Genomic DNA, 12,421 nt, shown 5'->3' on the forward strand with positions numbered 1-12,421 from the left:
GGGAGCGTATCCAGCTTTAGCCACAAGGTGACTGTGATGTGTGTTCCTGGTGCAAAATGGCAGCAGGGAAAATTCTAATATGTAGCAGCAGCATCACTTGCCCTTCAGACAATTCTACAGCATGTTTTGGGCATTGTTTCTGGACATTTACCTTGAATCTGGTTCTTCGGATCTCCAATAGTCCCATGAGCTCCTCGTTATCCTTTTAAATAGACTTTTCTGTTTAATTCCCGCAGACTCCTTTTCAGTTGCTTGCAGTTAAGAACATTAATTGATGCAGTTAGTTTGAGCAAAAGAAAGCAATTCTAAGAGTCACTGATACATACACACATAAAAATACAGATTGATACTTTTCTGTGTATGGGGAAACAGGGGTAATCTTAGTTATCAGAAGGACTATATTGGGAAGAAACCCACTTTGTAGAGAATGGACCAGGATAAGTTAGAATCAACACTCAAGGCTCCATTCCCTGAAATCCTGCCTTCCTTGAGAAGATGGGACAAGCCAATGTGAAGTAATCAGCTTCCAGTCACTTCAGGCTCATGCAGGGAGAAACTTAATGGCTTATTTTTCTTATTTCAACCACTATCCGCAAGATGTGCTTATATGCAGGAACTCAATAGTAAAATTATGCAAGAGCAGAAACAATAACATTTCTGAGGATCTATGAAGCCAAAAACATACTGTGTGTGCTGGGTTTTTATTTAAATAATGTGGTGCGCATTTTGTTTTCTCAGCTGCAGTCTATTGTGGTGGAGTAATTTGACTTTTAGTTTACGAGTGATTCTAAAGTACTGTTGGAGTCAATCCACCAGCTTTTGCCAATGATGAGGGACAATAATCTTCTGACCAGTGGTTTCTCAAGCCTGGCTGCACAATGGTATATCCTTGGGGAGATTTTAAAAACACTGAAGCCTGGATCTCAGTATCAAAGATTCTAGCTTAATTGTTCAGGGGTGTAACCTGAGCATCAGGATTTTTCTATTTTCCCAGATGCTTCTAAGGTGCGCCTGCGTTCAGAACCTCAGCTCTAGACTGGCTTCTCCAGGGACCAGCAGCTTGTGGAAGTTTGTTTGAAATACACCATCTCAGGCCCCACCCCTGTACTACTGAATCAGAATCGTCTCTTTATAAAGTCCCAGATGAATTGTACAAAAACTGAATTTTGAGAAACTCTGAATTTTGAGAAACTCTGGCCTAGACCATTTTCACATCATCTGGGACGTTTATACACCTCCATGATCAGTATTGGCGAATAAAGATCATTTCACCTCCTGGCTTTTCCTTCCCCCTCTTGCTTCCTCCTCCATCCTCTCCCATCTCTTCCAGAGTTGTTTGAAGCGTCCTGAGCAAATGTTTCCCTTCAGGTTAATAATTTTTATTCCTGGGATTATGTTTAAAATTTCCATCTTTCTCTGGAAATTAGCCATTTTACAATTAACCTGGTTGTGTCTTAAGATACTGAATGCACTATGAAGCATAAGCTGATACTAATCACAGGGGTAACACATGAGGAAAACATTGTTTGTGAAGGATATTTTGTATAAAAAGGATATTTAATTTTGAAATAGAAAAAAACACTTTATTATATGCATCTTTCTAACTTTATTAAATTGACAATAACATTATCAATTGAGATTTTTACAGAATGAAGTAACAAGCCCTTCTGAAATTTAAAAGTAGTTGTATTTACAACGTTTCACAGCAAGGAAAAACACCACAATAAATTATTTTTTAAGAAATTCTGTTGGTTTTTTTGGCTTTTTCTCCTTTTTGTTGCTGTTTTTCTTTGTTTTTATAAAAATGAATAGATTAAGATAGAAAGAGAAATTAAGAAAGCATAGAAATATATTCCCTGTAATTACCACTCATTTTTCTTGTGTTATAACATGGTATTTAATCCTGACAATTTCATGACTCCATGAACACTAGATGTAAGTATTTTAAATTTTAAAAGCTGGTGTTTTAGCTTGCAACACAGAATATAGAAATCTGCTAAACAGGGAAATTCTAGAACCTTGATAACAGTTTTTAGTTTTTATTTTAGTTTTTTTTTTTTTTTTTTTTGAGGAAGATTAGCCCTGAGCTAACACATCTGCTGCCGATCCTCCTGTTTTTGCTGAGGAAGATTGGCCCTGAGCTAACATCCGTGCCCATCTTCCTCTACTTTATATGTGGGACACCTGTCACAGCATGGCTTGCCAAGTGGTGCCATGTCCACACCCAGGATCTGAACCGGCGAACCCCGGGCCATGAAAGCGGAGTTTGCGCACTTAACCCCTGCGCCACGTGGCCTGCCCCCAGTTTTTAATTGTAAAACCAAGAGATTCCCTTTGGAAGCACAGGTCGTCTTTGCACCAGATTTAGAAAACATTCTCTGGTCCTTTTCCCATCTTCCCAGAATTTCACAGTGTCTGGGCTGGATAGGTTTCTCCCAGCTCTGTTTCTGTCACTTCCATACTTGCCCATCCTAAGAGCTCACACATGTCATTATAATTAGTCCTTTGGTGCCTGTCTTCCCTGGAAGATGTTAATTTCAGGGAGAGAAAAAACAGATCCAGCTGTTCATTGCTATATTCCCAGGTCAGGGCTCAATAAATTTGTTCTAAGAATCAAACAATCAACTAATAATGAGTGATATCCAAGGACGTATTTTATCTACTAAAGTTATAACAAAATTTCCCCCAATCGGAAGACAAAATAATTTATAGAAGTTAGAATTCTCTTATAAATTTACCCATTTTTAATTATAAGCCTGTCTTATCAATGTTAATAAGTGGAAATGAGGCACCCAGAAAGAAAAATCCTGCTGTTTTTTCCAATTTGAAAATTGTGCTACTCAGCATAGAATATAAATAAGAATTCCCTCTTCTCACAGTCTTCCGAGAAAATCACACTACAACACAGGTCAAATAATTCTTACCCAGAATATAACTTAAAAACATTCCCCACTTTGTTTGTCATGCGTACTTTCTTCAAGATTCTTGATGTCTTCCACACAATTCCATGCTGGTCTTTTATATTTTCCTTGGTTATAGCTTCTCTTATCCAAATACGCTCTTTGGTGATAAGGATGAAGATGGTGGTTGTTAGCATTCTGCGATGCTCTCTGCAAAGTCACATTAGGATTTGTTAGAAGATTTCCCTATTTCCTCTTCATTGGAGATTATTTTTCATGCCCTATTCCCTTCTCATGATAAAAATATTCTTTTTATAAATAATATATAAATATATATATAAGCTGCAAGAGTCTAAATTGGAGGCATCTTTGCCCTTATTGATTTCGTTTGCTCTCCTCTTGACACATAACATACAATAAATATTTTAGAAGCTAAGTTAACACATGGTAGAGACAAAGATTGAATATCCTTTTATGAGTTTTTAGACTGGTACAGGAGAGTAGATTTTCATATACCCAATTGCTGCACACAAATGTCATGAGAGATATAAATCAAGCACTTTGACAGGTCAAAGGATTCATGCACCTTCCTACTCCACTGCTGTAAGCGTCTTCTCTAGGCACTGTTCTGAATGACTGTATCAGTTAAGAATTGCTCCTAAGTAACACAAACCCCCAAAATGGCGACCTAAACAAATCATGAGTTGTGTTTTTCTCACATCATGAGATGTCCAGAGATAAATGTTTGGTGGTATTTGTTCAGCAGCTCAAGAACGTCGGGGCTGAAGTCTCTGCTGCATCCTTGTTGATCCTTCCCTCAGGATGACTTTATGGTCATAATATGGATGCTCCACAGCTGAAATCCATCCACATTCCAGTCAGGAAGAAGAAGGACAAAAAGACATACACTAGCTGAATCTGGACCCTTTGTAAAGAACTTTCCCAGAAACCTCGTTTCCACTTACAAATCATTGGCCACAATTGAGTTACATGACTTCTGTTATCTGCAAAGAGGCTAAGATTTTGTTTTGGGTTGAACATATTGCTCACCCCCAAATACCTGAATTCTCTGAGTACGAAAAGGAAAATGACTATTGGGTAGAGTACACCACACTTATATTTTTCATTACCTTTCCCTAAAATGAGGTCTTCTTTCTTGCTACTTCTACTGAGCCCTTTCCTTGGCTCCATGATTCTCTCCTAACAACATCAATACGCTTGAGATCTACGTGTGTGGAATGGGAGGGAGGGTATGGTGTGTGTAGTGCGTGTAATACGGCTATGAATGTGCGTGAATGAGTTAACTTCTGGTTCACCGTAACACTAAGTTTATAATACAATGAAAAATAAATAAACTTGGGAGAAATCTATTTTTTTACAGGAAAGTACACCAATAGTATTTCATTCCTTAAATTTTTATGCAATCTGAGAAGTGAATGGTTGGAATCCATTCTCTCCCTTTGCCTGTGAAAGAAAGAAGATGATTCAAACTAGTCTTGAAAAATAAAAATGATAGACTCTGACACACAAACTAATGGTATTTGTAGTATAGGTAAAGCTTGAAAGGTAAGATTTTGAATTTGTTTGTCTCATTTGACAATCTGATCCTTCATTTTATCTATACACACTCACACACACACACACACACAGAGCTAAGATATAAACACATACACTTTAAAGGATCACACAGATTTATAATTAGACCCAAACTTTGAAATCACTGAAGATACCATAAGAGATAAATTCATGAGAATCTGTTAAGAAGGTAATGATTGTTCTTTAAGTAGAAGTGCTAATTACATGCCCAGAGAGAAATACGTAAATGCTTACGATTATTAAAGCAATTATAGAAGTATAAAATAGTGATGCCTATCATGGATATGTTTAATGTAGATTGCAAACATTGTACTAAAAAAACAGTTGCATATCTTGATTTCAAGTTGATTTCTTTAAAACAATTCTCTAATAATGGTGATAGCAGGAAGAAGTCTAAAAATTTCCATACAGAATTCCCAACTCCTACGTATTCAATAATATACTAAACTAGGTACAGTTCTGGAGGAATTTTTTAGATGTAATTAAAGCCTCAAGTTAGTTGATCTGAAGATATAAAAAATATTTGAGGGAGAAAAATGACCTAATCACATGCTGCCTTTAAAAGTAGAAGAGAGGGGCTGACCCAGTTGCCTAGTGGTTAAGTTCTCGTGCTCTGCTTCAGTGGCCCGGGATTCGTGGTTTCAGATCCCAGGCACACCTACACACCACTCATCAAGCCATCAAGCCATGCTGTGGCAGCATCCCACATACAAAAGAGAGGAAGATTGGCACAGATGCTAGCTCAGAGACAATCTTCTTCACCAATAAAAAAAAGAAAAGAAGGCAAAAGAGAAAGGCAGAAGAGGAAGTCAGGTAGACTCAAAGCCTGACAAGTATTCAATACACTATTGCTAGTTTGAAGATGAATGGGGACATATGAGAAATAATATAAGCAGCCTCTAGGAGTGAAAAGTGGCCCCCAGCTAGCAGTCAGCAAGGAGACAGGAACCTCAGTCCTACAACCACAAGGCAGTGATTTTGCCAACACGAGGAATGAGCCTGGAAGCAGATTCTTCTCCAGATCCCCAGATAGAGTCCATTCAGACAACATCTTGATTTCAGCCTTGGGAAACCCTAAGCAGAAAACCCAGAATGCTGGCCTTCTGATAGACAGAACTGTAAGCTAATAAATTTGCGTTGGTTTAAGCTGTTTCACGTGTGGCAATTTGTTACAAAGAAATAGAAAACTAATACAGATTTTGGTACCGGGAGTGGGGTGCTGCCATAACTAGTATCCAAAATATGGGAGTGTCTCTGTAATTAGACAGTGGGTGGAGGCCAAAAGAAACTTGAGAAGAACCTTAAGGAACATGATAGAGGAAGCCTGCATTGCCATGAACAAACTGTTAGTTGAATTATGGATGTTAAGTACACAGCTGGGGAGGGATCAGAATGAAGCCAGGAACGTGTGATTGAAAACTAGGGAAAGAGGATCATTGTTATAGTGTGGTCGAAAGATTAGCAGAATTTTGTCATGAATTTATGTGGAAAGCAGAACTTTTAAATGATAAACTTATTTATTTAGGTGTGGATGTTCCCAAGAAAAGTGTTGGAGGTGCTGCCTGGTTTTAACTTGCCATTTATAATAAAATGTGAGAGGAAAGAGACAAACATGAAAGAACAGTTAAAGAAAAAAGAACCAGGACTTGATGATCTGGGAAATTCTCAGCCTCTTCTGATGGTAAAAGCTGCTAAAATTAAGAAATTGCTTTTGAAAGTGTAGTGCAGAGAAAAAGCTAAGTGTATGGCTAGGCAAGCCTTTACTCAAATCTTGAAAAGATCAAAAGGTCAGAATATTAAGTCACAAGAGATTAAAGGTTTGCTTCATAAATCATCTCAAATCAGGGAGCTTCTAGCAAGCTTAAGGGTGTTGTCCCTTATCCATTTCAACAGACACCAAAGATAGAGAAGAGATTATCTCAAAACGATTTGTGGACTTGGGATCTGTTTAATGGGATGAAACCCTGTGCCACGGAGACCCACAAGGTTCTTGAGAAATCTGTGTCAGCAGAAATACTGACAACATAGACCAAAAGGAAAAAATATTACAAAAAGAAAGGAAGTTGTTGGACCCCTGAAATATTACTGGCAGGAAGTAAGCCAAGAGCCCAGAGAGTGGAACTGGGAGCTGAGGGAGGAGAGCTGAGAGCCGCAGAGAGTTTTTCCCAGGCTTTGAAACCTAAAGGACTCTGTGCAGAAATTTCAAAATTTTGTTGGACTGGTGAGTCCCTTTTATCTTCCTTTTCCCCCCGTTTTGAGCTATAATGTCTGCAACTGTTATCTTCTGGATATCCCACCATTTTATGTTAGGAGCAGATTAAACGTTTATTTAGTTTCACAGATCAACAGATGATAAGAATTGTGCCCAGGAGCCTCATTTGCACTGATTTAGATGCTTTAGATAACGAGATTTTAAATTGCGAAAGGATGTTGTATAGGGAGAAGACTTTTAGGAACCTTGAGGTGGGATGATTATTTTACGTGTAGAATGGATATGAACCTTTGGTAGGCCAGCGAGTGGACTGGGGTAGACAGAACTATGGTCTTCCAAAGACGTCCTGTCCTAATCTCCAGAACCTGTGAATATGAAAATATATCGCTCCTGTGATTACATAATGTTATATAGCACAGCTAACCTTAAAACAGGGAAAGCACACAAATGCTAATGTAACCTAATCTAATCACAAAAGAAGAAAACTTTTCTATCTTGTGGCAGAAGGGAAAGTCAGGAGAAGGATTTAACATGCCATTGTTGACATTGAAAATGGAATGGACATGGGCCAAGGAATGAAGATAACCTCTAGAAACTGAGAACCATTTCCAGTAGCCAGATTTCCTTGGAAGTACATTGCCTTCCCCCACCCCTGATTGAAGCCACCAGATAAAGTCCTGGACTAGTTGCCCACTTCATTTAAGCCTTCTGAGACTAGAGTATCCACCTGGATTTTTGACTTAATATGAAATAATAAATGACTGCTGTTTTTTTGTTTTTGTTTTTTTTGAGGAAGATTAGCCCTGCACTAACATCCACTGCCAATCCTCCTTTTTGCTGAGGAAGACTGGCCCTGAGCTAACGCCCATGCCCATCTTGCTCTACTTTATATGTGGGACGCCTACCACAGCATGGCTTTGCCAAGCGGTGCCATGTCTGCACCCGGGATCCAGGCGGGCAATCCCCGGGCCGCCGAGAAGCAGAACGTGTGCATTTAACTGCTGTGCCACCGGGCTGGGCCCCAAAATGACTCCTATTTTAAGCTACTAAGTTTGTGGTAAATTGTTACACAGCAACAGAAAACTAACATCATGTTGAAAAAAACAAAAAGCCTTTGCAAACTTTGTCCTCTTTCAAAGTGGCATCAGAAATTATCTTGCCATGGGAATGCTATTCATTTTAACTAAGTAACAGATAAATTTTCTCTGTTGCAGCCTATGGAAATCATTTGTATGTGAATGTAGAAGTGAAAAATTAGTCTTAAAGATTTCCTTTTCAAATTGAAATTTTAAGTACATAAACAAGAATTCAAAAGGAATGAATGGGGTTAATGAAGTAAAGGAGAGACTTTGGCTCTTAAAGTTTTCTGAATTGATTAATTTAACAAAGGTTTTCTGAGCACATGCCATGTACCAGACTCTTTACGTGTTACTACTAATGTAAAAATAGACCACATAGTTGCTATCCTCAAGAAGCTCAGGAAACAGATGGACAATAATCCTATTAATAATGATCAGTATTTATTGGACACAACTTATATGCCAGGTATTGTGCTAAAGTTTTATCTATACTCTCCTTTTCAAAAAGAGTTAAGACCACGATAAAGGACATGAGAGAAGAATTAACTAGGTAACACTTACGGTACAGAAGAAACTAGCAAACACTGCTCGTGAAGGAGACTGAGAAGGTTCCGGCTGTTAAATCGAAGACTAAGAATTCACAGAAGATAAAGACCGGCACGGAAGACAAAGACCAGAGAAAATAGTGTATATGAAGTCTTGAGGGCATGAAACAGTGAAGTTTATTTGAGAAAGTTACAGGTATACTAGTTCGGCATGAGGAAAGAAGGGAATGTCGAGGAGACAGGCAGAAGTGAGTCAATGGAAGAACCTGTATGCTTAGCTAAGGAATTACAGACTTGTGCTAGCTGTTCCAAAAATATTTTAACTTTAGCTGTAAGAATAGCCGCTTTTCTCTTTGCCATCTACTTCCGTATTCTTGCACTCAAGGTGGTTGACCTACCTTGAAGAGAATACAGACAAAAAGAAAGTAAGTTATTTTAGAAACCCTAGTGAAAAACTACTGAGTGAATTTCACCTGGTTCCATCCACTTATTTTAACCACTGGGGATAGGGGGACCTAGAGAGGTTACACTATTTACCCGAGTCCCATACCTAGAAAGATGCTTACTAAGAGTCTGGGCTCAGGTATTCTGACTCCCAGTCCAGGAATCTTTCCACTATGCCTTAAGTCATTTTTGTAGTTTTCACATAATGATGTTTGAAAACTAAAGTTTTTGTCTTTAAAAGATTTGAAATAATATTTTTAAATAAATCTTTTAAGGCAAGTGTTCAGAATGAGTTTTAGAAGTCTAATAAAATACATATAACTAAATGAGTTGGCCTTTGATTATTTACTCAAAAGAAGAAAGTAAAACAGATGAGAAAGAAGAGTGTGAGAACACTGGTCTCAGTCTTCGAGATGAAGCATTTTGGCTGGAAACACCCTAGCCATACTGGGGTCCTTTATTCAGCCAGAGAAACTTAGAATCCTGGGCTGTACAAAGACAACTGACATTAATCTGCCTCACAAAATCTTAGGAAATTTTATTCACCTCATAATAAGAACATCATGCTCAGAAACACCATGGAAGTAGATTGGACTCTTTTTAAGCCTGACACAGAAGAAAATTTGCATTCGTATTTGTATAGATGAGTGTCTGTTAACTGCTATAACCTCTTCTCTAACTTTTTTCTCTACACACACACCCCTCTTCCCATCACTGTACTAATTCACAACCCATAGTGATAATCTATATTTAACAAATGAGTCTTCCAGTGTTTCCCTTTGGGTTTTTCTACCTTTTTAAAAAATATATATAATTTCCTAAAATACAGATAATCGGTCATCATCTCAAACCATTCTGGACGCCCTAGTATAATAATGTCAGTCTTGAAAAATAATATTCTAATACCCAGTACCCTCATATGAAAAATCTCAGAGATGTAAGTTTTATATGAAGAAAAAAAAGGGCACTTTTTTTTTATCTTTCCTGTATCCATCATAATAGTTATAACCAGACCCAAGACAGAGGAGAATGCCAACAAGTTATCTTCATAGGATAAGAATTCTCACCCCAAAAGCTTTTCAACTAAGTGAAGAAAGATGCTGATTATTAAAACAAGACTTTTTAGACTTAGGAAAGTTTACTTCTTTATTCAAATAATTCTTTCTTGGGTTTAGAAAAAGAGTAAGGGGGAGAATAAAATAACTCCATGCCAATAAATTTGAAATTGTGGGCAAAATGCTTTATAAAACTTAAATAGACATTGCTATTAAAGAAGCTGGATCTACTCATTGTGGGCAATTACATTAGTGTTCAAAATAGTTGCAGCCTCTCTTTATGATACCCTATGCCTAAGGGAGGATCGCATATTCCCAGCGTGTTTAATCGGGCATGACCATTAGACTTCCTTTGGTCAATGAAATGTAAGCCAAAGAGATGCGTCCCACACTCTCCCGGCAGAAATTTTAGGAGCCAAGACACTGTTCACCATGAACTGTTTCCCTCAGCCATATAACTGATAATGTTACAGACAGAGGTGGCTCCATCCTCCGTTTACCTGTTGTAAGGTGGTGGGAGCAGAACCACAGCTGACTCATAAGGGAGAAAAAAGGTGAGCCAGACAAAAACCTATCTTTGAAAGCCACTGAAATGTTGAGGTCATTTGTTATTACAGCCTAACCTAGCCTATCCAAAAATAGGAGAGAATTTCCTGCTTGCCTAAAGTAAAGATGACACTAAATAGTGAAACATTAGAAGTATGCTCCCTGGGGTAAAGCTAAGGATGCCCACTAACAACAAGACTATATAATATTGTATTGGAGGTCCTAGCTAGCCCTGTAAGAGAAGAATAAGAAGATTGATAATGGATGATAGATACACAGATACACAGACGTTTATTCATATGAATGATGTGTACATATATATAAGGAATATAATTATAAAAGAACATGTATATATATATATATATGAAGAATAAAACAAAATTGCCATTTTCCCAAGATAACTGACAGCCAAATAACTACAGTTAATCAGAGACTTTATCAACATTGCTAGACACATGGACAATGTACAATCAACATGGAAAATCAATTGCATTCCCATACACCAACAAAAAACAGCTAGAAAATGAAATATTTTAAAGCTTCCATTGATAAAAGCAATGAGATACCAGAGATAAATCTAACGAAAGATAGCATGAAGAAATAAGGTATTATTGGAAAACACTGAGGAAGACCTAAATAAATACAAATCTACACGCTCAAATTAATTTATTAAATCATTCAGTTACATTCGGACTCCCAGAAGGTCAGTTCATTGAAGTTAACAAAACTGATTATCAAATGTATAAGAATAAGCAAAGACCCAAGAATACTAAATATAATATTGAAGAAAAATAATAAGATTCAAGATAAAGAAATACAATACTGAAGAAAAATAACAAGGTATGGAGATACCTTGGCTAACTATGAAATAAAAGCAATTGAGACAATGTGATATTGGCACAAGGATTTAAGAAAAAAAGAAGAAGAAAAATAGATCAGAAAGAAAGCCCAGAAATGAGAACATATGAGAACTTGGGCCATGATGAAGATGAGATTACTATATATCGGAAAGTATCTTTAGGCCTTCAGGATAGGAAGAATAAACCATTAAGGAAAAGATTGATAAATTGACTATATTAAAATGTAAAACTTATGTTCATCAAAAGACACTATGAAAGAAAGAGAGTGAGAGGGAGGGAAACTGGAAGGAAGGAGAGAGGGAGTCTTAGGAAGTATATTAGCACTACATATAACCAGCAGAAAATTAGTAGCCAAAGTACATAATCAACAAAAAGGCAAAACTCAGGAGAAATGAGGAAAGAGTAAAAAGAGTAAATTCTTAGAAAAGGAAAACAGAATGGCCAATAAACATATGAAAATGTGGTAAAGCATTAGTAATCGGAGAAATACAAAGTTGGATAAGATACAATTTCACATCCTTCAAATTGGCAAAAGTTTAAAAGCCTGACAAAATGAAGTAATGGGAAATTTCATGTATTACTGGGAGGATAAACTGGTGCAATCCCCCTGGAGAACGATTTTGTCTAGTCAAGTGAAGATGTACCTTCTCTGTAATCCAGCAATTCCACTCCTAAGTATGTACCCTAGAGAAACTCACACAGACCACCATGAGACATACACAAGAAGGGTCATTGCCCTATTGTTAATATCAACGAGTTTCTCATCAATAAGATGGAGATAAAATTAATACTTGTCTCATAGGGTTGTTGCAAGGAATAAATGAGTTGGGACGTGTAAATCCTTAGAACAATACCTGAAATCATGCAAGGGCTTAATAAGAGTTAGCTGCTGTTAATAAATTCGTTATCTAGGACTCCCCTTACATTATCTATTTTGATTCCCAGCACCTACTGCACTATGCTCAAAACTTGAGATATTTTTCTTTGCAAGCTTTCTTCTCTTCACAATCGCTGACCTCATTTAATGGATTGCTCCCCAGGTCCCAGACAAGTCGGCTTGCCTGTAATAAGACTGCAGCCAGGCCTGCTGTGATCTGGGTGGGATTTTCTTATCCTCTCAGGTCGTGTTTATGGTAACCTTTTCCCCAGAGGTGAGCTGGGCGGCTATCCCATCTCACGTTCTC

General features: G+C 37.5%; 1 long non-coding RNA gene across 2 annotated transcripts in view; it reads right to left on the reverse strand.

Moving 5' to 3' along the window:
• Nucleotides 1-1,582: 1,582 nt before the first annotated feature.
• The window catches only part of LOC111775361 (uncharacterized), a 64,561-nt gene continuing 53,722 nt past the window's right edge, over nt 1,583-12,421 (reverse strand). The window contains exons 7-8 of one of the 2 annotated variants that reach the window (XR_011422167.1): nt 3,620-3,756; nt 1,583-3,110 (exon numbers count right to left, since the gene is read on the reverse strand). This is a non-coding gene — a long non-coding RNA (uncharacterized lncRNA). The remainder of the gene's footprint in view (nt 3,111-3,619; nt 3,757-12,421) is intronic. The other variant, XR_011422168.1, reaches the window with a different exon arrangement.

This window comes from Equus caballus, chromosome 10 (genome assembly GCF_041296265.1).
Source record: "Equus caballus isolate H_3958 breed thoroughbred chromosome 10, TB-T2T, whole genome shotgun sequence".
NCBI classification, from domain to species: Eukaryota; Metazoa; Chordata; class Mammalia; order Perissodactyla; family Equidae; genus Equus; species Equus caballus.